At 57.0% G+C, this 24,080-nt stretch overlaps 1 protein-coding gene across 2 annotated transcripts in view; it reads left to right on the top strand.

Moving 5' to 3' along the window:
- Window positions 1–24,080, top strand: part of NCOR2 (nuclear receptor corepressor 2) — a 243,161-nt gene that overhangs the window by 18,636 nt on the left and 200,445 nt on the right. The window contains exon 2 of one of the 2 annotated variants that reach the window (XM_030821636.1): window positions 15,269–15,315. The exons of the other annotated variant lie outside the window; for it this stretch is intronic. The gene's annotated coding sequence lies outside the window, so the exon portion shown is untranslated. The remainder of the gene's footprint in view (window positions 1–15,268; window positions 15,316–24,080) is intronic. 2 annotated transcript variants of the gene reach the window in all.

Here is a 24,080-nt window from a genome sequence, read left to right as displayed (position 1 = left end):
TCGCGAGAAAGCAGAGCAGAGCCCTGCAGTGCTGGCGGGGAGGAGAGTGACATTTAAGAAATAGCTAGTATTTGGATTGGTTTTGCCAGGTTTTCTTGAATGGCCAGGTCATTTGAAAATTGTGTAGGGAGGGTGACTTTTATGGAGTGGGACTGTCCCAAAGGCCATGAGCCAGTCATGGGGCAGCCAAAAACATCCCTGGGGTGGGAACCCTGCCATGGAGACCCCCCGCCCCACCCTAACAGCACAGTAAAAAATAACAGAACAGTAAACATAATATGCTGTTATTGTGAGATGGAATAATAATAAACAGTAACTATGTTTGGGGGGGAACAGCATTGCCATCGAGACCCTCTGTTTTCATATCAATAATAATGACAAAAAGAAAAGAATGGGCGACAGAGCGAGACTCCGTCTCAAAAAAAAAAAAATTAAAAAAAAAAAAAAAAAAAAAAAAAAGAAAAGAATGGCAGACCAGGCACCATGATGGACCCCCACCCTGTCGCCATCTGGCTTGGACGACTGCAGTAGCCTTTTCCGGGTCCCCAGTCCACTCTGGTCACCCCTGTCTGGTCTCTGAGTTGCAGCCAGAGGGATCCCATCAGAAGGACCATGAGACTGTGGCCCCACACTCTCCATTCTCTTCCCACTGCTCTGAGAATAAATTCGGAGGCCACCCGGGAGCTCCTCAGCCCTCACCGACCGCATCTGCCTCTGGGCCTTCGAGTTTGTTGTTCCCCCCACCTGGAATGCTGTTCCCTGCATATCGACACAGCCGGCTCCTTGCTGCCATTCAGGTCCCAGCTCAGTGCACGTTTAGGAGGCCTGATGTGATGTGGGGGGGAGTTAGAGTGGAGGAGAGGTCCCACAGGAGGGGACCTGCCCAGCCTGGGGCACCCCAGGCCCCTCTCTCCCACCAGCTGGCTCCTTCACCAGATTCCACATCATCATAGTTCTTATGGTTATTTTATAACCTTACAAGTTTTAGAATTATATCTCATTCTGTATGTGTATTTATATATATATGTTGTTATATATATGAATATGTATTCTTTATAACATACTTTTCTCATATAAAAATATATGATTGGTCACTCCATACAATGGAATATTATTCAGCCATGAAAAGGAATGAGGCCGGGCGCGGTGGCTCACGCTTGTAATCCCAGCACTTTGGGAGGCCGAGGCGGGCGGATCACGAGGTCAGGAGATCGAAACCACGGTGAAACCCCGTCTCTACTAAAAATACAAAAAATTAGCCAGGCGTGGTGGTGGGCGCCTGTAGTCCCAGCTACTCGGAGAGGCTGAGACAGGAGAATGGCGTGAACCCGGGAGGCGGAGCTTACAGTGAGCCGAGATTGCGTCACTGCACTCCAGCCTGGGCGACAGAGCGAGACTCCGTCTCAAAAAAAAAAAAAAAAAAAGGAATGAAGTACGGATGCATGCTACGCTGTGGGTGAACCTTGAAACCATGATGCTGAGTGAAAGAAGCCAGACACACAAGGCCACATAGTGTACGATTCCACTTTCATGAAATGCCCAGAACAGGCATAGAGACAGAAAGCAGATTGGTGGTTGCCAGAGGCTGGAAGGAGGGGACCTGGGGAGAACCTACTCCACGTTAATGGGGTCTCCTTTTAGAGTGATGAAAATGTTTTGGAATTAGGTAGAGGTGATGGTTGCACAGCACTGGGAATGTCCTAAATGTCAGAGCTGCCTACTTTATAGTGGTTAATTTTATGTTATGTGAATTTCATCTCCATTTGAAAAATGTGGGAACTAAAAAAGATGGAGTAGTCCCCCTTTAATCTTGGGTGATATATTCTAAGACCCCCAGTGGATGCCTGAAGCTGCAGACAGTATGGAACCCTATATACACTCCATCTTTTCCTACATGTACAGACCTATGACAAGGTTTTCTTTACAAATTAGGCACAGTGAGAGATTAACAACCATAACTAATAATAAAATAGGACAGGCCAGGTGTGGTGGCTCATGCCTGTAACCCCAGCACTTTGGGAGGCCAAGGTGGGTGGATCTCTTGAGGCCAGGAGTTCGAGACCAGCCTGACCAACATGGTGAAACCCCGTCTCTACTAAAAATACAACAAAATTTAGCCAGGCGTGGTGGCGGGTGCCTGTAATCCCAGTTACTCAGGAGGCTGAGGAAGGAGAATCACTTGAACTTGGGAGGTCGAGGTTGCAGTGAGCCGAGATTGCACCATTGCACTCCAGCCTGGGCGACAGAGCGAGACTCTGTCTCAAAAAAAAAAACATAAACATAAATAAAATAAAATAAAAAGACAATGTTAACAGTATGCTAGTATCACTACTCTTGTGCTTTGGGGCCATTGTTCAGTCAGATAAGGGCTACTTGAATACAAGCACTGCTGTACTATCACAGTTGATCCGATTCCCGGGATGGAGACTCACAGGCAGGACTGTCTGCAGAGTGGGTCCTCCTGGGCAGAGGGAGGGGTCACGTCCTGGGCTGGACAGGACGCGACGGTGCAAGATCTCATCATGCTACTTAGAACAGCGGGCAATTTAAAACTTAGGAATTGGCTGGGCGCGGTGGCTCATGCCTGTAACCCCAGCACTTTGAAAGGCCAAGGTGGGTGGATCTCTTGAGGCCAGGAGTTTGAGACCAGCCTGGCCAACATGGTGAAACCCTGACTATACTAAAAATACAAAAATTAGCTGGGTGTGGTGGCAGACACCTGTAATCCCAGATACTCAGGAGGCTGAGGCAGGAGAATCACTTGAACCCGGGAGGTGGAGGCGGAGGCTGCAGTGAGCTGAGATCGCACCACTGCACTCCAGCCTATATAACAGAGCGAGAAAAACAAAACGAAACAAAACAAAAACCCAAAAACTTATGAGTTGTTTATTTGTGGAATTTTCCGTTTAATGTTTTCAGACCACCATACTGAAACTGGAAAACTGCCACGGCTAAGCAGGAACTGCTATACATATTTATTAAGCCCTTACTGTATGCTAGGCATTTGCTCTTACTGTAGGCAGGCATTCGCTCACTGAGCCTCTGAGTCAGCCCTGTGAGCTGAGTTTCTATTTTACAGGCGAGGAAACAGGCTCAGAAGGGTTAAGCCACGTGCCCAGGGTCAGAGCTAGAAAGCAGTGCAGCCGGGTTTTGAACCGGGGTCTCAGACCGTATCCTGAGATGACGAGACTTGTGTTCTGTGGCGTTGCTGCAGGCTGAGCCCTGCCAGGGAGCAGAAACAACCTGTGCCTGGAATGGGTCTCTCCTTCCTGTCTGTGCTCCACCTACGCACACCCCTGAACTGCTGCCCTGGGTAATGTGTGGCTTTGCATGTGTCCTGGTGACATGGAGACTCTGGGTTGGGGCCAGTTCACAGCTCTGCCTGTGTGCATGGAACTTTGCTCATCTGCGGGGCCCAGAGAGGGTCCCCAGGCCTCCACGCCACTCGTCCCCCACCCCCACCCTGACCACAGAAGCAGGAACTTCCCAGCACGGGGCAGCACAGGGAATCAGCGTGGCTCACTCTGGGGCGTGTGGGGCCACTGGGCTGTTTCAGTTTCTGCTGCGTTTCTTGCTCTGACTCAGGGCCCTGACCCCAGCCGGGCCACTTGGGCTTCTGAACGCCTGCCAGGCTGAGCTGAGCTCACTGGTACATGAGAAAGATCCTGGGCTGAGCTGCCCTTGCCTGGCATCCTTGGGCCTTGATTTTCCCATCTGTGTGGTGAGGGCTTCAAAGTGCCCCGTGTGTCGGTGGGTTGGTGTGGAGGGATTGGGTGTGGACACCAGGGGCTGAAAGCTGATGGGGACTCATGGGGAAACCTGTGCCTCGGACCCCTCCAGACCAGAGGCTCCTGCAGAGCCCTGCCCATGGAAGATCTGGGTGGGGGGCAGCCTTGTCTCTGGGTGCTTCTGTTGTCATTGGCCTCTGGCCCCAGCCTGGTGGTCACCAAAGCCTGTTTTCCCTGGGCCTCCTGCGGAGGTGGGAGGCAGGGACGGTGGGCTCTCATCCAGTCCTCTCATCATGGCCCTCCGAGACTCTGCTCCCTCCCCCTGGGCCCTGCTTCTGGTGTTTGAGGTGCTGGGGACATTGGTTGGTGTCTCAGTAGGGTTGCAGGCTGGCAAAGGGCCCTGGGGAGGTGGCCTGGTGAACCCCGATGGTGAGCTTCAACTGAGCACTGCTGGGTGCCAGGCTGTAAATTTCTCTTCAGTGTAGCCCCTGGCATCATCCCCGTTTTACAGATGGGCACACTGAGGTTCTGAGAAGCAAGGCATCTTCCTCAGGCTTTAAAAAATGACAGCACTAGGGCTGGAGCGGGAGCCAGCCTGATTTTAGCCACCTAATATAATTGCCTCCGTTTCACCACAAGGAAACTGCCTCTGAGAAGTTAAGCAGCACACACAGGGGTCGCGGTCTCCTGCCAAGATGAGATGGCTCAGGGATTTGATCTGGGTCTCAGGCCCACTTGAGGGCCCCCCGGGGACTCTGTATGTCAGCCCCATTCGTGCCTGGCTGTCCCCTCCTGTGTGTGGGCACCGGCTGAATGGTGGAAGCAGATCCCTCCTGGGAGCAGGTCACGGGTGCTGGGGCTGCATCCCTGACCTACCCTGGGTCTGGGCTGGTGTGGAGGCAGAGGCGGATGTCCTGGGGGTTTGAATGGGGGCAGAGCCTGCTTGTGAGGTGGAAGGTGGGGCAACTGAATCAGTATGGGCCACCCTCCCGCCCTGAATATCCCCAGGCCATCGTGACAAATCTCTTTCACCATCTCTTGACCCAGCAATTAATTGCTCCTGGTGCTCCCACCCTCCAGGGAGCTTCTAATGGCCAGACCCTGCTCCTGGGTGGGCAGCCCGGGGCAGAGGCAGGGGAGGGTCCGCAGTGGTTTTTCTGTTCAGCTGCAGATTCAGGGGTCCCCAGGCCAGGCAGCCTCTCTGGGAGAAGCCAGCAGCTGACATTTGGGGTACTTGCTCTGCCTATCTGTGGGGCTAAACCTGAGTTAATCTACAACATACTGTGAGGCAGGTGTTGTGATGTTCCTCTTTTACAGACAGGGTCACTGTGGGGCATAGAGAGGTTTCCTGAAGCTTCCATCTCATCCAGTAGTCTCCAGTGCACCCTTTCCATAGAGGCCCTTCTCATCTCCTGCCCCACTGGGGCTCCCCGGGCAGGGGGTGCCGGGCAGAGGCGGCGTCGCTGGTGCTGGCTGACGCTGCGTGTGGATCCCAGTCCTGGGAACTCTCTGGGAGGGCTTTCTTGCCTCACTGCCTCCATCTGCACAGGGGGAGGATGTAGGGCGATTGTAAGAATTAAACGAGTTAATCATAAGGGGTTAGCATTGTGCGGAGGCAGTGAAACCCTGAGCTTCAGGCCCCGCGGGGCTGTCGGTGCCCGTGAGCGTGAGGGGACTGGACAGACAGTTGGCTGGACAGCTGGCCTCTCCGTGCTGCCGCTTGGGGCCTCCGCGGCCTCCCGGCCTGGGCTGCACTCCCTGCCCTGTCGTGGCCCGTGCTTGGCCATGAGCCAGGCTGCTGCCACCCCGACAGAGCCCGCGTCCCCATTCCCTCCCGAAAGCAGTCGATACCCCAGCTCCTTCCTGGCCTCTAATTGCTCCTGCCGGCTGCTGTCTCTGATGGTGGCCCCACACCCCGCAGCGAAGAGATGGGTGGTGAGGTTTCTGGGAAGCCTAGTCCCCGCTAAATCCACAGCGCTGTCGGGGTGGAGAATGGAGTGGCCGAGGGCAGAGGGTCAGATGCTCGGGGTCCCGTCTCCCCGCCCCTTGCTGGCTGTGTGACCTGGGGCAGGTGACCCCGTGTGGGTCTGTTTCCCCACCCCTGAAACGGGGTCTGGGCAGTGGAGATGCACGTGGCCTGGCAGGAAGTGAGGGCTGTTCTTATTATTGTGATGATCGTTGTCATGGTTTTTGCAGCGGCTCCTCCCCAGTCGCTGTGCGTGGTGTCAGTGCAGCCTCCCTTGTTGGGAGCAAGACAGGTGGCCCTGGGGCTGGGGCGCGTTCCTGGGCAGGGCACGGGGTTGCTCCTCAGTCCCCCTCTGGACGGGGCTGTGGCCCACGCCCACCTCCCTGCTGGCCCCACTACAGGCCTTGATCACTCACATCCATGCTGCCAGCCCCCTTGCCCTTGTTCTGGTGGCCCTTGCCCTAGCTGGTGGAGGAGGGATGGGAGGGAGAGAGGCTGTGACCCCCATCTTTGCGCACCCGCCCGCCCTTGGCTGTTGCAGTCCAGTGGGTACTGAGACCTTGGTGAACTCTGGGTGGCTGCCTCTGCAGCTTCCAGGAGAGCTGGCGCGGGGCGGGCTGCCTCGGCTGTCACTGGAGAAGGAAAACATATCCCAGCGGCTTCTCAATGGAAGGGCTGCGGAGCGTGCCTCCCTCCCGCTCTGGCTGTCTGGGCTAGTGGCTGCCACAGGGACGGGGACCAGGTGACACCATTGCAGGAGACAGGGGAGGCTCCTTGTTCACCCCGTGTGGGAAGATGTATCCGGCGGACCCCAGCCGGTCCTAGGAGGGTGGTGAGCCGCCTCCATGTCTCACGGCACCTGGGTTGTGCTGTGCTGGAAGTCCCCAAACTCCAGTGTGCAGGGAAGGCTTCTGGGAGTCATACCTGCCCCTTGGGGGCCAGGGTCTGATCTGTGGGTCTGCGAGGTCCAGTTTAGAGCTTCTGCAGAGCACGCCCCGAGGCTGGCTCATGCTGGCCTGGCAGGTTCCTAGGGCCTGGGGTGGGTGCTGAGGGTCTTGGCCTGGGTGCCCAGGGCAGAGGTGGCCTGGAGTGGAGCCTGGGCTGCTGTCGCCCACCTCACCCATCTCTGTGGGCACTGTGGGTGCTCGCTCAACACCCGTTCTTCTCCCTTCTGGAAGATGTCCCTCATGTGGCCCTGCCGAGGGTGTGGCTGTTGTGGCCGGTGTGGCCACTGGTCAGGGGAGGCTGGGCTGAGAGGGAGGATTATACTGAGCCCTGGGCTTGAGTAATCATGGGTCCTGGAGGCACAGGAGCCCCGAGGCAATGGCCCGCCCTGTTCCTGCTGCTGCTGCAGGTCTGGTGGGAAAGGCTCCAGAGTCCAGACACCAAGCCCTTGCCCAGCATTGAGGCTGGAGCCCCACAGTTCTGATCCTTCATGGAGGAAGAGGCTGAGGCTGGGTCTGGAGAGGGCAAGAGGTCGATGCCTCCGTGGAGCCCCCAGGGATTGACCCAAAGGTGTCCTCGCTGGCCCTGCCCCACACTGTTCCTACTCAGTTATGTGTTCCACTGGAGCATGTGGCTCCCCACCTGTGGCCAGGAACACAGCCCCTATCCCCCTCCAGCTCTCCACTCCCCTCCCCCTCCAGCTCTCCACTCCCCTCCCCCTCCAGCTCTCCACTCCCCCTCCCCCTCCAGCTCTCCACTCCCCCTCCCCTCCAGCTCTCCACTCCCCCTCCCCCTCCAGCTCTCCACCCCTCCCCCTCCAGCTCTCCACTCCCCCTCCCCCTCCAGCTCTCCACCCCCCCCCTCCAGCTCTCCACTCCCCTCCCCCTCCAGCTCTCCACTCCCCATCCCCCTCCAGCTCTCCACTCCCCATCCCCCTCCAGCTCTCCACTCCCCATCCCCCTCCAGCTCTCCACTCCCCATCCCCCTCCAGCTCTCCACTCCCCATCCCCCTCCAGCTCTCCACTCCCCATCCCCCTCCAGCTCTCCACTCCCCATCCCCCTCCAGCTCTCCACCCCTCCCCCTCCAGCTCTCCACTCCCCTCCCCTCCAGCTCTCCACTCCCCCTCCCCCTCCAGCGCTCCACTCCCCCTCCCCCTCCAGCTCTCCACTCCCCCTCCCCCTCCAGCTCTCCACTCCCCATCCCCCTCCAGCTCTCCACCCCCTCCCCCTCCAGCTCTCCACTCCCCTCCCCCTCCAGCTCTCCACTCCCCCTCCCCTCCAGCTCTCCACTCCCCCTCCCCCTCCAGCTCTCCACTCCCCATCCCCCTCCAGCTCTCCACTCCCCATCCCCCTCCAGCTCTCCACTCCCCATCCCCCTCCAGCTCTCCACCCCCTCCCCCTCCAGCTCTCCACTCCCCATCCCCTTCCAGCTCTCTACCCCATCCCCCTCCAGCTCCACTCCCATCCCCCTCCAGCTCCATCCCCACCCCCTCCATCTCCACGCCCCACCTGCTCCATCTCCACTCCCCATCCCCTTCAGTCTCCACTCCTCATACCCCTCCATCACCACTCCCCTTCCCCCTCCATCTCCACTCCCCACCCCCTCCATCTCCTCCTCCATCCCCCTCCATCTCCACTCCCTGTCCGCCTCCATCTCCACTCCCCGTCCCCTCCAGCTCTCCACTCCCCGTCCCCCTCCAGCTCTCCACTCCCCGTCCCCTCTAGCTCTCCACTCCCCACCCCTCCAGCTCCACTCCTCATCCCCCTCCAGCTCTCCACTGCCCATCCCCCTCCAGCTCTCCACTCCCCATCCCCCTCCAGCTCTCCACTCCCCATCCCCCTCCAGCTCTCCACCCCCATCTCCCTCCAACTCTCTACCCCATCCCCCTCCAGCTCTCCACCCCTTCCCCCTCCAGCTCCACTCCCATCCCCCTCCAGCTCCATCCCTACCCCTCTTCATCTCCACTCCCCATCCCCTTCAATCTCCACTCCTCATACCCCTCCATCACCACTCCCCTTCTGCCTCCATCTCCACTCCCCACCCCCCTCCATCTCCTCCTCCATCCCCCTCTGTCTCCACTCCCCGTCTGCCTCCATCTCCACTCCCGGTCCCCCTCCAACTCTCCACTCCCCATCCCCCTCTAGTTCTCCACTCCCCACCCCCTCCAGCTCTCCACTCCCCATCCCCCTCCAGCTCTCCATTCCCCATCCCCCTCCAGCTTTCCACTCCCCATCCCCCTCCAGTTCTCCACCCCCATCCCCCTCCAGTTCTCCACTCCCCATCCCCCTCCAGTTCTCCACCCCCATCCCCTTCAACTCTCCACCCCATCCCCCTCCAGCTCTCCACTCCCTATCTCCCTCCAGCTCTCCACCCCATCCCCCTCCAGCTCTCTACCCCCATCCCCCTCCAGCTCTTCACTCCCCATCCCCCTCCATCTCCCCCATCCCCCTCTAGCTCTCCACCCCCAGCCCCTTCATCTCTTCTCTCCATCTCCCTCCATCTCCACCTCCATCCCCCTCCATCACTGCTCCCCATCCCCATCCCCCTCCATCTCCACTCCCCATCCCCCTCCAGCACTCCACTCCCCACCCCCACCATCTCCACTTCCCATCCCCTTCCCTCTCCACTCCCCATCCCCCTCCATCACCACTCCCCATCCCCCTTCATCTCCACTCCCCATCACCCTCCAGCTCTCCACTCCCCATCCCCCTCCATCAGCACTCCTCGTCTCCCTCCAGCACTCAACTCCCCACCCCCTCCATCAGCACTCCCCATCCCCCTCCATCTCCACTCCCCATCCCCCTCCATCACCACTCCCCATCCCCCTCCCTCTCCACTCCCCATCCCCCTTCAGCTCTCCACTCCCCATCCCCCTCCATCACCACTCCCCATCCCCCTCCATCTCCACTCCCCATCCCCCTCCAGCTCTCCACCCCATCCCCCTCCATCTCTTCTCCCCACCCCCTCCATCTCCAATCCCCATCCCCCTTCATCTCCACTCCCATCCCCCTCCATCTCTACTCCCCACCCCTCCATCTCCACTCCCCATCCCCCTTCATCTCCACTCCCCATCCCCCTTCATCTCCACTCCCCATCCCCCTTCATCTCCACCTCCATCCCCCTCCATCTCCACTCCCCATCCCCCTCCAGCTCTCCACTCCCCACCCCCTCCATCTCCACTCCCCACCCCCTCCATCTCCACTCTCCATCCCTCTCCATCTCCACCCTCCATCCCCTTCCAGCTCTTCACTCCAAATCCCCCTCCATATCGACCCCCATCCCTCTCCAGCTCTCCACCTCCCATCCCTCTCCAGCTATTCACTCCCCATCCCCCTCCATATCCACCCCCATCCCCCTCCATCTCCACTCCCCATCTCCCTCCAGTTCTACTCCCCATCCCCTTCCATCTCCACCCCTATCCCCCTCCAGCTCTTCACTCCCCATCCTCCTCCATATCCACCCCATCCCCCTCCAGCTCTTAACCTCCCATCCTCCAGCTCTCCACCCCTCATCCCCCTCCAGCTCTCCACTCCCCACCCCCTCCATCTCCACCTCCATCCCCCTCCAGTTCTTCACTCTCCATCCCCCTCCATATCCGCCCCCATCCCCCTCTAGCTCTCCACCTCCCACTCCCCTCCAGCTCTCCACCCCCATCCCCCTCCAGCTCTTCACTCCCCATCCCCCTGCATATCCACCTCCCATCCCCCTCCATCTCCACCTCCATCCCCCCCATCTCCACTCCCATCCCCCTTCAGCTCCACTCCCCATCCCCTTCCAGCTCTACTCCCCAGCCCTCTCCAGTTCTCCACTCCCCAGCCCTCTGGCTGCCCCAGCTTCTCTAACCCTCTGAGCTGGTTCCTGCCCCTGGGCCTTTGCACAGGCTGTGTGCCTTCTGCCTGGAGTGCTCTTTTTTCCTTCCTCATGGACAGCTGTTCCTCGGCTCTCTGTGCTTGGCTCCAGTGTCTCCTCCTGCAGGAGGCCCTCCCTGCCCTCCCTGCTCTCCCTCCCACCACTGCAGTGTCGCCATGGTTTATGTCCGTCACTCCAGGGGCCACTCTTTGCAATCACCTTGCTCACTTAAGGGTGTACCGGAGGGTGTTTGGGTGTGGGTATGTGTGACCTTGGCCCCTAAGACCCTCAACTTTTGTGTTCACAGTCATGCCCCTGTACCTGGCAGGTAACAGGGGGTCTGTCCCCTCTGTTTGTTGAGCAGCTGAAGGTTGATGGTGTCCTGGTCCAGGCAGGTCAGAGCTGCCTCTGGGTTTGAATGTTGGCTGGCTCTGCCTCTTGCGGCTGTGTGGCCGTGGGTGGCGGCTTCCCATCTCTGAGTGTGGCGAATGGACGAGTCAGGTTGGCCTTTGTGGCTAGGGTGAGCCAGGCGGGCTTCCTGGAGGAGGAAAAGATGGTGCTTGTTCTGGTTCCAGCAGGCTGAGGGTGCGTTTGGTAGAGTTGAGGGTAAAAGCCAACGCCAGGAGGTGGGCCTTATACGGCTTGTTTGGGAGCTGACAAGAGGGGTGCTGTCAGGTGGGGGCAAGTCTCAGCCTGTGGGCCAGGAGTGGTCAGGTGGGCTTCGCAGAGGGGAGCCTTGGAACTGGTCCTCGCTCCTCCCCGTGCATCTGCTTTGCCGGGAGACTAGCCTGGTCAGCCCCAGGGGCGCGAGGATGGAGGCCCGGCCCTTCTTCCAGATGCGGGTGGACTGAGCCGGCGGCTTCAGAGGAATAGGGGTGCCCGGGTTCCCCCAGCCTGCCTGGGAGGGTGAGGGGGAGTGTAGGAGCTTGCTGGGGGACAGTGAGCATGAAGGAGCGGGTGGGACGCCGTGCAGGGAGGGCCCGCGGAGCCGGCCAGTGGGCCTGGGCCGGAGCTGGAATGTGTGTGGGTGGCCCCGAGCCGGTGAGTGTGAACCAGGTGTGCACGAGTGTGAACGAGTGTGAATGTGAGTGCAGCAGAGTGAGCAAGTGCAACTGCGGCCTTGAGCGAGTGAGTGGTGGGTGTGAGCACAGGGGAGCGTGAGACAGTGAGTGAGACCTGCCGCTGTGGGGCTGAGCTGGGAGACGCCCAGCCCGGGAAGCCCTGAGGGGTGCGGCTCTGCCGGGGAGGTGTGGGGCCCGGTCCACACCGTGGCCCACATGCCCTGGCCGCTCGCAGGCAGCCTGGGCTGCAGCAGCCTCCACCCCACGCTGCCAGCCCTGTGCCCTGATGCCCTGGCTCCTCATGGCCCAAGCACTTGGCCCTGAGTTTGGATCCCCGCTCACTCCCTTCCTTGCCGCGTGGCCTTGGGTGAGTTCTCCCTCAGAGCAGCAGTTTCCCCGGCCAGGGACACGGGATGGCCGCGCCCCTGAAAGGGTCCTGTGCAGGAAGTGGATGTTGTCACACTCTCCTTCCCTCCCCTACTAGCTCTGCCCAGGGTCGGAGAGGAGGAGCAGGCCTCTTGATTCTCACCATCCCTTGCCTGCCTTTCGGACTCTAATGCACGATGCTCTCCATGCTGGCCCCTCTCCCACCTCGCTGCGCCCAGCCTGGCCGCCCACCCACATCACTCTCCTGGACTGGCACAGTGGCCTCTCCCTTGGCTGTGGCTTCTGCCCTCACCCGCGCTCCACGGCCGGATGCATCTCCACTTTGGAGTGGGACCTTGCCCCTCTGCAGCCTGCAGAACCCTCCTAAGGTTCTCTGCTCTGGAAATAAAACCCGTCTGCAGAACCCTGCGTGACCCGCCCCTGCTGCCTCCAGCCCTCCCCTCTCTTCCTCTCCCCCTGGCTTTGCTCCAGCCAGGGCCCTGGGTTCCTTCCCACCTCAGCCCAGCGCTCGCTGCCCCTTGGCCCCTCAGTCATCTCCCTGGATTCTGGCCAGTGTGACAGGTTGCCTGTCCTGGGAAGTCCCTGCCGAGTTTTCTAAATTGGGAACCCCTCTTTGGACCTATGCGTCACTCCATTACTGCTGGGAGATTCACTGTTTCCCTTTGGACAATGTGACCTTGGGGCCAGCCCCCACTGGCCTTGACCCCACGCCACCGGGACACCCTGGGACTCTTGTCTGTTGGGGATTGCAGGCTGAGCTGGCTGGGGTTGGGAGCAGGTTAGGAGAAGATGGGGTCTGATCTCCCAGCTGTCTCTCCCAGGTGGAGGTTGAGAGCTTCTTGGTGCCCAGGGAGAGCGCCTGCCAGGCCTGGCTCTGCCCTAGCCCATGACGGGACGTGCTGCAGGTGGCTGGCCACCGAGGCTTCCGGGAGCTGGGGAGGGTGGCTGTGAAGATGTGCCCGGGCCCTCCCTGTTTCCAGCCTTCCTGCAGGGCCTGTCTCTGGAGCTGATGCAGATGGCAGGACCAAGTGCCAAGCCTGGGGGCATCATAGTGAAAAAAGCGCTTAAAAAAGAAAAAAGGGCAGGAAAGAAGTGGCTGGCTTGTTCCCCTGTGAGCTGCCTGCAGCTGCCCTTTCCAAGGCTCCCTCCTTGGGGCCTGAGGGCCTGCCAGGCACTGGAGAGGGCTGGCCTCTCGGAGCTTGGCTGCCAGCCCCTGGGTGGGGGTAGGAGTCATGTCCAGCAAGAACTGAGCACTCGAAGTGGCACACACTGGAGTGGCACACACTGGAGTGGCATATACTAGAGTGGCACACACTGGCACTGAGAGCACTTTACACTCACAACATTCCTGTGGGGCCAGCATTTTTAAAATGATCATTTCCATTTTAGAGACGGTGAATCTGAGGCTCAGAGAGGTGAAGTTGCTCGTTCCAAGTTGCACAGCTAGGAGAGGGTAGAGGCCAGATTGGAACCTGGAGAGCCTGGCTTCAGAGCTTGAGCACTGCACACAGCTGCTCCCTTGTGGGAGCGGGCAGCCCTGGCCTCACCAGTGCCCGATCCCTCAGCTTCGGCACGAGGTGGAGAAGGGGTTTCCCAGAGGTCCACTTGAGACTGACTGTCCAGTGCTCTGCCCGCTGTACTATTTTTTACTTGTTCTTTTCATGCAGAAGTTAACACGATAAAGAATGCATAAGCCCCTCGGTGCAGATTAGCGAACAATTATAAAGGGGTCACCTTGTAGCCACGGGCTGCCTTCTCCCTAGAGGTGATTGGCGTCCTAGCGTTGGTGGGAATCACATTCTTTTTGTTGTATTTGACTACCTCTGCAGGCCTCTTACAAATGTGAAAGTTGTTTTGTCTTGCCCAGAATCCTATCATGGAACCATAGAGGCTGCAGCCTTGAATCTGGCTTCTTGGACACAGCCTGAGTCTCAGATTCCTCCCTGTGGTTCTGTGTGTCTGCACTTGGTTCCTCTTGATTGCAGAGTCATATGGCATGGATGTACCACTGTCTGTTTATCCGTTCACCTGTCGATGGACCGTTGGGTTGTTTTCAGTTGTTCTGCGATTGTGCATAAAGCGTCAGTGAACATTTGTGTGCGAGTCTGTGTGGCTGTTTTCGTGTCTGTCTGATAAAGTCCTAGGAGTTGAATTACTGAGTCATGTGGCAAGCATGTGTTTAACTATAAGAAATGGCCAAACTGTTTTTGCAAAGTAGTTGCTCCATTTTGCATCCCATCGGCAACGGGTGAGGGTTCCAGGTGCTCTTTCTTCTCACCAGCACTTGATGTTGTCTGTGTCATGTTTGCCATCCCCATGGGTGAACAGTGGTCTTTGGTGGTTTTAATTGCCCTCTCTTAAGGACTGATGACATTGGGCATCTTTTCGTGTCTTATTGGCCATGTGTATGTACTCTTTGGTGAAGTGTCTATGTTGTCTTCTGCCTGTCTGCTGTTGGGTTGACTGGCTCATATTGATTTGTGGGTGTCCCCTCTGTATTCTGGATACTAGCTGTCATTGCACTATTTTTGACTTTGTATGGTAACTCAGAAATTCTTAAATGAGGCTGGGCACAGTGGCTCACACCTGTAATCCCAGGACTTTGGGAGGCCAAGGCAGGAGGATTGCTTGAGCCCAGGAGTTTGAAACCAACCTGGGCAACATGGTGAGACCCTGTCTCTACAAAAAAATACAAAAATTAGCCGGGCATGGTGGCACGTGCCCATAGTCCCAGCTACTTAGGAGGCTGAGGTGGGAGGATCGCCTTAGGCTGAGGCTGCAGGGAGCCATGATTGCACCACTGCACCCCAGCCTGAGTGACAGAGCGAGACTGTATCCAAAACAAAAACAAAAACACTCCAAAATACCAAACAAACAAAAATAAATTCTTGCATGAGAATAGTAGACACCCCCACCCCTGACCCCGTCCTTCAGTTGTCGGTCGACCCATCTGCCTGTTTGTGGGGTCCTCTGGGTAGTTAATGGGGCAGTTTCCCAGTAGCCTAGCCGTGTGGCCCAGGGCCCCTCAGTGGTCTTGCCAGGGTGTGGGATGCCTTTAAATCCACACATCTGGGATTGAATCACAGCTCCGTCACTTCCTGGCTCTGAGAACCTGGGCATGAGATTTGATTGTCTGAGCCTCAGTCTCCGTCTCTGTCAAATAGGTAGCAGTACCCACCTCACAGAGTTATCACGGAGAAATACTTGGCCCAGTGCTTGCGACACATGGGCCCTGACGGCAGACGTGGTCTTGTTTCCCTGCACATCGCTGTCATCATGCTAAACTCCATCCATGCGACATCAAGTAACAAAACCCATGTTTTCTCCACAGGTCTCCCTGAGTCTTTGAGGACACAGCCTCGCTGGAGGCAGTTTCTGGTAGGTTCATGTCTGTCTCCACTTGGTGTCCCCAGGAGGTTCATCCTGCCTGGACCTTCTCACGGGAAGTGGGTCTGGAATTACTCGGAGCCAGGTTCGGCCTGGAGTGTGTGGTGGGGGCCTTGGGGGGCGTGTGGGGTCTGGCACATCAGAGCTGTCCAGCGCAGGGAGCAACTAGGGCAGTTTGCGGGGTCCCCCAGTGATGGGCTGTTTCCTGGCTGAGTTGGTGCAGTGATTTTTTGGTGACGCCTGAGAGATGGGAGGGTCCCTGACAGTGTCAGTGGCAGGAGGGTGGATTTCCCCGGGCTCCGGGGTTCTTGGTTACATTGCTTTTGTGCTTTGGCGGTGGGCCTGCAGGTTTGGCCAGGGTGGGGCCTGTTGATGGGCCCAGGTGTTCGGGTATTGGGTGCTGGAGGAAGCCCTGAGGCTGAACCACCACTGTGGTCCCTGGGCCCGGCAGGCAAAGAGGTGGCCTGGGTCCTGGTCTTATCACTGCTACTTCTGTGCTGGGCACCGGGGCCAGATTGCTTTATCTCTCTGTATCTCTGTTTCTCCATCTGTAGACTGGGCGGGGGGGCAGTAACAGTTTCCCCTTATAGGGTTTTGCTGCGGTGATTAATGCTCATAGAGGGCAGTGCCTGGCCTGAGAAGGTGCCTAGTGAGTCATAATCACAGGTCGTGCTTTTCACATGTCACCCCATTTTGTGACCTTCACAACAACACTCCAGAATGGGTGGTGCCTCATTTTACAAGTGGGGAAACTGAGGCACAGGTTGGTCACCTGTCCCAGATCTTTCAGCTGGAAGCAAAGAGCTAGAAGCAAAGAACCCCTTCTCACCCTTCCCAGGGAATCCAGCAAGTTTCTCCCGGAGTGCTCATTTCCCAGCCAGGCAGATAGTCGCTGAGGGCATTGCAGGGCTCGGGCACATGGAGGCTGGGGCACACGGCGGGCACACAGCGTGTTCTGGCTCGTGACAGGCTGCTGTCGGGAGATTTCATTCTTGTTCCAAATACAGTCACGTGCTGCATAACGACATTTTGGTCAACGATGGACCGCATATATGATGGTGGTCCCGTAAGATTATAATACCACATTTTTTTTTTTTTTGAGACGGAGTCTTGCTCGGTTGCCCAGGCTGGAGTGCAGTGGTGTGATCTTGGCTCACTACAACCTCTGCCTCCAGGTTCAAGCTATTCTCCTGCCTCAGCCTCCTTAGTAGCTGGGATTACAGGCATGCGCCACCACACCTGGCTAATTTTTGTATTTTTAGTAGAGATAGGGTTTCACCATGTTGGCCAGGCGGGTCTTGAACTCCTGACCTCAAGTGATCCTCCTGCCTCGGCCTCCCAAAGTGCTGGGATGACAGGTGTGAGCCACCAAGCCCAGACAAGACCACATTTGTACTGTTCCTTTTCTATGTTTGGATGCACAGTGTACCACTGGGTTCCAGCTGCCTGTGGGAGTCAGTCCAGCCACATGCCGTACAGGTGGTAGCCTGGGAACCGTCGGCTACACCAGGGTTGTCCAATCTTTTGGCTTCCCTGGGCCACATTGGAAGAAGAATTGTCTTGGGCCACCCAGAAAATACACTAGCACTAATGATAGCTGATGAGCCAAAAAAAAAAAAAATCACAAAAAGTTCTCATAATGTTTTCAGAAAGTTTACAAATGTGTGTCAGGCCACATTCAAAGGCGTCCTGGGCCGGGGTTGGACGAGCTTGGATGACACCACACAACCTGGGTGTACCTCCGGCACTGAGCTCTAGGTTTGTGCAAGTCCACCCCCATCATGCTCCCACAGCCACGGCACCGGCTGCCTGTGCGTTTCTCAGAATGCGTCCCCGTGGTTAAGCAGTACGTGACTATATATTCGTTTATGGAATGGCTCTTTCTAAAGCACCTACTGTGTGCCAGGCTCTGTTGTGGGTGCTGGGGATAGACCTGTGGACAAGACGGCCAAGCACCCAGTCCTCCCTGCCGGGAGACAGACCATGACCAAAAGTCAGTAAGTCCTACGCTTAGCGGGTCTCTTGGTGGTGAGCACCAGGCTGAGGAACAAGTGGTGAAGGGGTCTGGGGAGCGTGTGGGTGGGCCGGGGGTTGCAGTTTCAAAGTGGGGGACAGGGTAGGCCTCCCTGAGAAGGTGGCCTTTGAGCAAAGACCTGAAGGAGGGGAGGAAGGGAGCATGTAGGTATCTGGGGGAAAGGTGACCCAGGCTGAGGGAACAGCCCTGCCAAGGCATCGAGGCAGCTTGGAATGAGCCTCCCGGGTTGCGGGATTCTGAGTTACCTGGGCGGAGTTTTCCTGGGGGAGGCCTCTTTCCTTTGTCCTGAGCCTTTGGGGGCCCCCACTAGGCAGGAGGGGAGATCAGCTCTGCAGGTCATCTGCTTCCTGGGGCTGGGCCTTGGGCCCTAAGCCCTGGGCCTCACAACCAGGTTTTGTCTTGGAGGTAGCAGGGGAAGGAGGAGTGGGATTTGGTGGGGGGGAAGGAGGAGTGGGATTTGGAGGGAGGGGGGAAGGAGGAGTGGGATTTGGAGGGAGGGGGGAAGGAGGAGTGGGATTTGGAGGGAGGGGAAGGAGGAGTGGGACTTGGAGGTGGGGGGAAGGAGGAGTGGGATTTGGAGGGAGGGGGGAAGGAGGAGTGGGATTTGGGGGGGGAAGGAGGAGTGGGATTTGGAGGTGGGGGAAGGAGGAGTGGGATTTGGAGGTGGGGGAAGGAGGAGTGGGATTTGGTGGGGGGGAAGGAGGAGTGGGATTTGGAGGGAGGGGGGAAGGAGGAGTGGGATTTGGAGGGAGGGGAAGGAGGAGTGGGATTTGGAGGAGGGGGGAAGGAGGAGTGGGATTTGGAGGAGGGGGAAGGAGGAGTGGGATTTGGAGGGGGGAAGGAGGAGTGGGATTTGGAGGTGGGGGAAGGAGGAGTGGGATTTGGAGGTGGGGGAAGGAGGAGTGGGATTTGGAGGTGGGGGAAGGAGGAGTGGGATTTGGAGGTGGGGGAAGGAGGAGTGGGATTTGGAGGTGGGGGAAGGAGGAGTGGGATTTGGAGGTGGGGGAAGGAGGAGTGGGATTTGGAGGTGGGGGAAGGAGGAGTGGGATTTGGAGGAGGGGGGAAAGGAGTGGGATTTGGAGGGGGGGAAGGAGGAGTGGGATTTGGAGGTGGGGGAAAGGAGTGGGATTTGGAGGGGGGGAAGGAGGAGTGGGATTTGGGGAGGGGGGAAAGGAGTGGGATTTGGAGTGGGGAAGGAGGAGTGGGATGGTGGCGGTCCCCCCACAAAGTGATGAACTCAGCAGGGCTTTCTGCCTAGGCTCATGGGGCTTTGAAGTTGGAAGGAAAGCGGTCTGGCCTGGGCTGTTTTTCCCAGCCTCCTCCTCCTCTGCCTGTCTGTCCCCCGTCCATCGGCGTCTCCGTCTCCGGCCTAATGGGGAGCCTTCCTCCTGTGGCTGAGTTATCTGCTTGTCATGCCAGTGGCCCACCCGAGGACGATAAAAGGGCTTTTTGTCTGCAAGCACTTAGCTTCCTCCGCTGGGGCGATCCATCACATCTGAGGGAGGCTGGGAAGGCAGACAGACGGTGGAGTGGGGCCTCCTTCTCCCCTGCTGAGGGAACCTGATGCTCCCAGGAGCCCCCTTGCAGGACCCAAGTAGCTCCTCAGCCTGAAGGCAAGGCCTATCTGGGGGCCAGCAGGGGCGAGTGGGAGTGGGGCCATACGGGCACATTGAGGCAGGCAGATGCTCTGCACTCCCCTCACAGAGGACAGACGCTGCCCGGATGCCCTGCCCCGCCACACCCACTTGGCAGCTCTGTGGGGCCCCTCTGGGACCCTCCATGCTGGAGAGGGTGGGTGGGGGGTGCAGCCTTTTCTGAGGAAGAACCGTGATGGTAGAAGGGGGGATGGGGGAGACAAGGGCGGACAGACCTCGGGGCCAACACTTGCTATGCGTGCACGTGTGTCAGCCCCGGTTAAGCACTTTGTGGAATTACCTCCTTAAATCTCAGAGCGACCCTGAAGGTGGGCACCCTCCTTATCCCCATTCTCCAGATGAGGAAACTGAGGTACAGGGAGGCGATGCGGCATCCCCAGGGTGCAGCAGCAGAGGGAGGTCTTGGCCCCAGGCTCCCAGCGGTACACTCTTTCCTGCAGACCTAGGACCTTAGAAGGGGGCTATGGGAGCCCCTGGCCCCAAAAGTGGGTTGCCCATGACTCGAAACTCTGTGAGTGGATTCTTCAGCTGGGAGTGGTGTGGGGAGGTGGGTGTCTGGGATTGTCTATACATTGGGGTGAGGGGTCAGGTGTGGGTGGGGGCTGGGGTCTCGGGGTACCTTGGGCAGGTGATCAGGGACACCGAAGGTGTGTAGGGGGAGGTTTTAGGGCCCTGGCCCAGTGGGATCTCGCCTCTCGGGGGCTCTGGGAGGACCGGCCTTATCCCCAGTTGGACGGGGCCCTGGGCCCTGCTTGGGTGGGGAGGAGAACAATGGAGGTCCCCCTGCCCTTCCCTGTCTGCGCTACCACCCTTCCCTCTCTGCCATCCTCCTCTCTCTCCTTCCCAGCCTGGATGCTCAGCCCTGGGCAGGGGCTGCCTGCAATCCCTTCCTCCCCTCCCCCTTCCTTTCTGCTCCCTACCCCTCCTTCTCCTCCTCCTTCCTTCTCCCCACAGGCCACCCTCAAATGACAGCAATTAATGGTGCCTGTGATGGCGGGCTGAGAGGAGGAGGCTGACAGTTGAGCGTGTCTGCCTGCGGCCGCCCGCTAATCGGGCCCGGGGGATGCCCCTCCTGCCATTGGCTCCAGGCGCCTGCCCTGCCATCACTCAGAGGGGAGCAGGAGCCCTGGACAGGCCCATGGGAGCTGGTGCAGAGCCCCCATCCCTGCAGCCGCCTTCCTGTCCTTCTATTATTATTATTATCATTTTCTTTCATAAACGGGTGGGCTCTGGCTGGGCTCTTGTTCAGCGTGAGTTGGTGGATGCCTCCCAGACGTCCTTCTCCTGAAATGACCTCTCATGTGCCCGTGTTGTCCTCAGGGCCAGCCATCCCCACAGGGCCCCATCATTTTGTCCCTGCTTCCCTGGGAGGGGCGGGTTGGGCAGAGCCCAGGAACGGTGTCCTGTCTGGACAGCAGGCATCAGTTAAATGCCCTGGCCTGAGTCCTCGGGCCTGGGGGCAGCTATCTGAGCCCAGAGCCTTGTCTGGTGGGGTGGGGAAGTGTGTTGTGTTTGTCAGGGTTACAAGAATCCTGGCCAGCTCTGTCCACACTGGGCCTGGGGCTTGACCATTTATCACTCGGCAGCAGCAATAATGAAGCCCCTGGTGTATGCTGGGGCCTGCAGCTGGTATGTTCACTTTGGTTCATTTTACTTTGCAGTTTTCTGAGGAGTGTGGTATTTCTCACCTTGCTTTTGTAGAGGGGGAAACTGAGGGTCAGAGAGGCAAAGTGATTTGCCCTAAGGGGCACAGTGCCCTAAAGGACCTAGCTAGCATAGGACAAAGCTGGGGTTCAACACAGACCCAAACTGTCCAATACTCATACATGAGGGGACTTTGGGAAACTTGAGGGACAATTTAGGAACCAGCAGACTGATTTAGAAGTGAGGAAATAGTCCCTGGGCACTGGGAATGGAGTGAGTAGTGTTAATATATGCATCTCTCTCCCTGTTACACTTAAGATCATCTTCATTGAGACGTAATTAACCTATAATGATGCATCCATTTTAAGGGTTCAATTGTATGCATTTTGACAAATGTAAACATTTGCATCACCTCCACAATCTAAATAAAGTGTTTCTGTCCCCCACAAATCCCCATCAGTCCCTTGGCACTAAATCCCTAGCACCCACCTCCACCCCCTGCCCCCGACTAGAGGTACCCACTGATCTGCTGTTATAGAAGCTTTTAACTCTTCTAGAATTTTATGATAAAATTATCATCAGGTATATACTTCTTTGTGTCTGGCTTCTTTCACTCTGCATAACCCATGTTGCTCATGTATCAATTCATTCTTTCTCATGGCTAAGTAATATTTCATTGTGTGGATATATTACAGTTTATCCATTCATCAGTTTATGGACATCACAGTTTCCAGTTCTTGGCTATTGGGAATAAAGCTGCTCTGAACATTCTTGTGTAAGTCTTTGTGTGAACATGTTTTCTTTTCTCTTGTGTGAATATCTAGGTGTTGGGTTGCTAGGTCACATGGTAAATGTGTTATTTTAGTTTATAAGAAACCACCAGCTGTTTTCTAAAGTGGCTGTCCCATTTTGCATGCCCACCTGCAGTGGATGAGAGTTCCAGTTGCTCCACATCCTTGTCAGCACTTGCTACTGTCAATCTTTTAATGTTAGCCGTTCCAGGAGACCCTAATGCACTTGTGATTACATTTTCAGCTTTTGCTGTCTTTTGGGCAAAGCTGTGGTTCTGTGTTTTGATTTTACGTGTCTGGCCAGCTGGTGGGAGTCTCCCGGATGGTGGGAGATAATCTCATGTCTGCCAACGCTAGCTCTGTCTTTTCCTTTCTAGTCTTTATGCTGCTGACTGGCTGCTTCTCGTCTGACTGCAGTGGTTGAGACCACAGTGCAGTGTCGGATAGCACCAGTTGGGTTTTTTGGGGTTAGTTAGCTGTGAGTGTTGTTTTTTTTTTTTTTTTTTTTTTTTTTTTTTGAGACAGAGTCTTGCTCTGTCGCTCAGGCTGGAGTGCCGTGGCATGATCTCGGCTCACTGCAACCTCCGCCTCCTGGGTTCAAGGGATTCTCCTGCCTCAGCCTCCCGAGTAGCTGGGATTACAGGCATGCGCCACCATGTCTGGCTACTTTTTGTATTTTTTTTAGTAGAGACGGGGTTTCGCCATGTTGGCCAGGCTGTAATTGAACTCCTGACCTCAGGTCATCCACTTGCCTTGGCTTCCCAAAGTGCTAGGATTAGTGAGTGTTGTTCTTTTTTTTTGAGTTGGATTTTCGCTCTTGTTGCGCAAGCTGGAGTGCGATGGCGTGATCTTGGCTCTCTGCAACCTCTGCCTCCCGGGTTCAAGCAATTCTCCTGCCTCAGCCTCCCTAGAAGCTGGGTTTATAGGCATGCGCCACCATGCCTGGCTAATTTTGTATTTTTAGTAGAGACGGGGTTTCTCTGTGTTGGCCAGGCTGGTCTCGAACTCCTGACCTCAGGTGATCTGCCCGCCTCGGCCTCCCAAAGTGTTGGGATTACAGGCATGAGCCACCACGCCCGGCGGTGTTGTTCTTAACACTCATCTTACAGATGAGGAAACTGAGGCTCTGACAGGTCAGGCGACTTCCATTCCGATAAGAAATGAAACTCGGGACTCTTGAGTTGTGTGCCCTTTCTCCTCCTTCAGGCTAGGAGGCGCCAGCCCCATTTGTTGCAGTGATGTGTTTGCCAGTCCAGAGGGTCATGCCAGGAATTGGTGGCTGGTTGGAGCCAGGACCACCTTTCTTTTCCCTAGGGTTTCCTCTGCTGGCGAGATGAGGGTGTGGAGGAGACGCTGTGCCTTCCGGGTCAAGCACTGTCCTCTGGCACTGAGCACTGTTGAGTGAATGTCAGGCGTTGGCTCTGCCAAGGGTCCTCCTTGCTCAATCCTGTTGTCTTGGGCAAAACCACACCTGCCTTCCGGGGAGCTGTTTTGGGGCAAGGGAGGAGCGTGACATATGGAAGCCCAGGAATGGGCTGGGATGAAAGAGGGGGCCTCCTTCTCCTTTTTCCTTGCCTGAGGGGTGTCAGCTAAGATGACTTTTCGGCAAAGGAGGCCCGTAAATTAAATAAGCAATCCCGTAAATAAATAAGTAATGAAGTTAGCGGGGTGCCTAATTACATCAGATTCATCATTGTGGATGGATGCCTGCCCGATCATTGTACTTGTTTTTAATCTTCAGCTCTGACATGTGTCTCCTTCCGTCTCATAGTCATCCCCACCCCAGCTGGAGGGAGGAGGCGGGGAGGCACTGCTGTAGGGGCTTCGAGAGAGCCTTGGTGATGGAGGTGGTGGGGGGGTCCCTGAAGGGTTGTTTACCCAGTCTGCCTGTTTATGGCAGTCGTGGAAGGGATGACGAGGTCTTTTCGGCAGTGAAACCTCAGGAGGCCTCGGGCCATCCTGATTCAGCAAATCCCTCAACAGGCTGCACCGAAGGGTAGATGACAAACACGGTGCCCTGCACAGATGCGGCCACAGCACACACAGCACACCCTGGAGGGTGAGGCGGGAAGGATGCAGACCGGGGCGGACGACCTGAGTGCAAAGTCCCAGGGATCCAGGTGGACCCGTCTTTATGCCGCGGTTGGGTTTATAAACCTACTGGAGCTTCGAAGTGGGAGCACCCCATGGCAGTGACAGCAGCAGTCCTAACAGGGTTTGTGATCGTCCTTGTGTCACACTTTACATGTTATAATTTATTTAATTGACTGGGCACAGTGGCTCACGTCTGTAATCCCAGCACTTTGGAAGGCCAAGGCAGGCGGATCATCTGAGGTCAGGAGTTCGAGACCAGCCTGGCCAACATGGTGAAACCCCATCTCTAATAAAAACAGAAGAATTAGCCAGGCCTGGTGGCGGGCGCCTGTAATCCCAACTACTGGGGAGGCTGAGGCAGGAGAATTGTTTGAACCCAGGAGGCAGAGACTGCAGTGAGCTGAGATCACACCACTGCACTCCAGCCTGGGCAACAGAGCAAGACTCCACCTCAAAAAAAAATAAAAAAATAAAAAATTATTTCATCACCTAAAAGCTCTTGTAAAGTAGGGATTATCATCATCCCCTCTTTACATA

The sequence above is a fragment of the Nomascus leucogenys genome, chromosome 10, assembly GCF_006542625.1.
Source record: "Nomascus leucogenys isolate Asia chromosome 10, Asia_NLE_v1, whole genome shotgun sequence".
Lineage (NCBI taxonomy): Eukaryota > Metazoa > Chordata > Mammalia > Primates > Hylobatidae > Nomascus > Nomascus leucogenys.
Note: the sequence above shows the minus strand (reverse complement) of the source record. Positions and strands in the feature narration are given on the sequence as shown.